General features: G+C 48.8%; 1 protein-coding gene and 1 long non-coding RNA gene across 5 annotated transcripts in view; one reads left to right on the plus strand and one right to left on the minus strand.

Moving 5' to 3' along the window:
* The window catches only part of Tert (telomerase reverse transcriptase), a 21,457-nt gene that overhangs the window by 799 nt on the left and 17,364 nt on the right, over nt 1–3,294 (plus strand). The window lies entirely within an intron of this gene.
* On the minus strand, nt 74–533 carry LOC108626582 (uncharacterized). Its single transcript, XR_001916695.2, has 2 exons — nt 241–533; nt 74–109 (listed from the first exon to the last, which is right to left on the minus strand). It is a non-coding gene; the product is annotated as an uncharacterized LOC108626582 (long non-coding RNA).

Below are 3,294 nucleotides of genomic sequence, written 5' to 3' on the forward strand. Positions count from 1 at the left end.
CTTTTGTAAAATGCTCCGAGCAAAGTCTAGTACTGCTTGTGGGAACAAAAGAAGTTCCTACATTCATTTTTTGCAGCCAGACAGAAGCTCTGCATCTTTCAAAGGAAATCTAGAATACGACAAATTAATTAATATGTGTAGTAACGCTCCTATACAAATGTCTAAAAACATGTTTTACTCAGTTCGTTTCTTTTCTTTTAAACAAGGAAACTTGTACATAACCTCACTGGTATTACTTACTTATGCAGAGTTCTGCCTTCTATTCCGCCTTTCTTACCGCAATATTTACATATTAGCACCATTGTATCTCTAATAGTAAATAATTTATGCTCGAAATATTAACAAAGCACTATCCGATCGAAATTATAGAGCCAGAATAAATCACAGGTCACACACGTCGTTCAGAGTCGATCACCGGAATCGCCATATTGGATTTGAAAACTGACTACAAGCAACATGGCAGACACCTACTCAAAAGGGGTCAACCGAGCGAGCCTATGCGCTATCCAGTGTTATATAGAGATCAGTGGAATTAAACATGTACTCAATGCGGTAGCGACACCTCGTGCTAACGGTCAATGTGAACGTATGAATGGTATAGTTTTGAGTTCGCTTACACCTACTTGTGGTGGAGATGATGAAAATCTTTGGGACCAGAAAGTGAAGAAGGTTCAAAGTGCTGTGAACAGCACAACCAATAGAACCACTAGGATGTCTCCAAATCAATTGCTCTTTGGGTACAAACCTCGAAGTATGGCTGATGCTAGGTTACTTGCAAATATCCAAGATACTTTGGATCAAGTAGACCTGCGGGAGATGAGAAAGGCTGCAAAGGCATCAATAGATGCTAAGCAAATCGAGCAGAAGAAGCGGTTTGATGTTCGCAGGTTCAAACCATCTCAGTGTGCAGTTGATGTTGTGATGGTGGCGGCTGAGCCTGTTGCAACTGGCGAAAGTCGGAAATTAGCACCAAAGGCTAAGGGACCCTTTAGAGTCACCGCAGTACTACCCAATGACAGATACGAAGTACAGGATCTGCGGGACTTGAAAAAGTCACACCATCAGCGTCAGGTGGTGGCGGTGGACAGTATGCGGCGATGGGTCACATTTGATGCTACCAAATGAGTGGTAGGTAGCCGTAATTGCACTGTGGGGCAATAGGCTATATTGGCTCAGTGTTGAGCAAGTTTGAATTGCCGTAGTCTGTGGCCTTGAGATGCAACTAGGGTCAAGGTTGTGATCTATGATGGGTGGCAGGCGAGGCTGGACCATGGTCAAGTTTGAATTGCCGTAGTCTGTGGCCTTGAGATGCAACTAGGGTCAAGGTTGTGATCTATGATGGGTGGCAGGCGAGGCTGGACCATGGTCAAGTTTGAATTGCCGTAGTCTGTGGCCTTGAGATGCAACTAGGGTCAAGGTTGTGATCTATGATGGGTGGCAGGCGAGGCTGGACCATGGTCAAGTTTGAATTGCCGTAGTCTGTGGCCTTGAGATGCAACTAGGGTCAAGGTTGTGATCTATGATGGGTGGCAGGCGAGGCTGGACCATGGTCAAGTTTGAATTGCCGTAGTCTGTGGCCTTGAGATGCAACTAGGGTCAAGGTTGTGATCTATGATGGGTGGCAGGCGAGGCTGGACCATGGTCAAGTTTGAATTGCCGTAGTCTGTGGCCTTGAGATGCAACTAGGGTCAAGGTTGTGATCTATGATGGGTGGCAGGCGAGGCTGGACCATGGTCAAGTTTGAATTGCCGTAGTCTGTGGCCTTGAGATGCAACTAGGGTCAAGGTTGTGATCTATGATGGGTGGCAGGCGAGGCTGGACCATGGTCAAGTTTGAATTGCCGTAGTCTGTGGCCTTGAGATGCAACTAGGGTCAAGGTTGTGATCTATGATGGGTGGCAGGCGAGGCTGGACCATGGTCAAGTTTGAATTGCCGTAGTCTGTGGCCTTGAGATGCAACTAGGGTCAAGGTTGTGATCTATGATGGGTGGCAGGCGAGGCTGGACCATGGTCAAGTTTGAATTGCCGTAGTCTGTGGCCTTGAGATGCAACTAGGGTCAAGGTTGTGATCTATGATGGGTGGCAGGCGAGGCTGGACCATGGTCAAGTTTGAATTGCCGTAGTCTGTGGCCTTGAGATGCAACTAGGGTCAAGGTTGTGATCTATGATGGGTGGCAGGCGAGGCTGGACCATGGTCAAGTTTGAATTGCCGTAGTCTGTGGCCTTGAGATGCAACTAGGGTCAAGGTTGTGATCTATGATGGGTGGCAGGCGAGGCTGGACCATGGTCAAGTTTGAATTGCCGTAGTCTGTGGCCTTGAGATGCAACTAGGGTCAAGGTTGTGATCTATGATGGGTGGCAGGCGAGGCTGGACCATGGTCAAGTTTGAATTGCCGTAGTCTGTGGCCTTGAGATGCAACTAGGGTCAAGGTTGTGATCTATGATGGGTGGCAGGCGAGGCTGGACCATGGTCAAGTTTGAATTGCCGTAGTCTGTGGCCTTGAGATGCAACTAGGGTCAAGGTTGTGATCTATGATGGGTGGCAGGCGAGGCTGGACCATGGTCAAGTTTGAATTGCCGTAGTCTGTGGCCTTGAGATGCAACTAGGGTCAAGGTTGTGATCTATGATGGGTGGCAGGCGAGGCTGGACCATGGTCAAGTTTGAATTGCCGTAGTCTGTGGCCTTGAGATGCAACTAGGGTCAAGGTTGTGATCTATGATGGGTGGCAGGCGAGGCTGGACCATGGTCAAGTTTGAATTGCCGTAGTCTGTGGCCTTGAGATGCAACTAGGGTCAAGGTTGTGATCTATGATGGGTGGCAGGCGAGGCTGGACCATGGTCAAGTTTGAATTGCCGTAGTCTGTGGCCTTGAGATGCAACTAGGGTCAAGGTTGTGATCTATGATGGGTGGCAGGCGAGGCTGGACCATGGTCAAGTTTGAATTGCCGTAGTCTGTGGCCTTGAGATGCAACTAGGGTCAAGGTTGTGATCTATGATGGGTGGCAGGCGAGGCTGGACCATGGTCAAGTTTGAATTGCCGTAGTCTGTGGCCTTGAGATGCAACTAGGGTCAAGGTTGTGATCTATGATGGGTGGCAGGCGAGGCTGGACCATGGTCAAGTTTGAATTGCCGTAGTCTGTGGCCTTGAGATGCAACTAGGGTCAAGGTTGTGATCTATGATGGGTGGCAGGCGAGGCTGGACCATGGTCAAGTTTGAATTGCCGTAGTCTGTGGCCTTGAGATGCAACTAGGGTCAAGGTTGTGATCTATGATGGGTGGCAGGCGAGGCTGGACC

Source organism: Ceratina calcarata, unplaced genomic scaffold (assembly GCF_001652005.2).
Source record: "Ceratina calcarata isolate Rehan_Ccalc_2016 unplaced genomic scaffold, ASM165200v1 scaffold420.2, whole genome shotgun sequence".
NCBI lineage: Eukaryota > Metazoa > Arthropoda > Insecta > Hymenoptera > Apidae > Ceratina > Ceratina calcarata.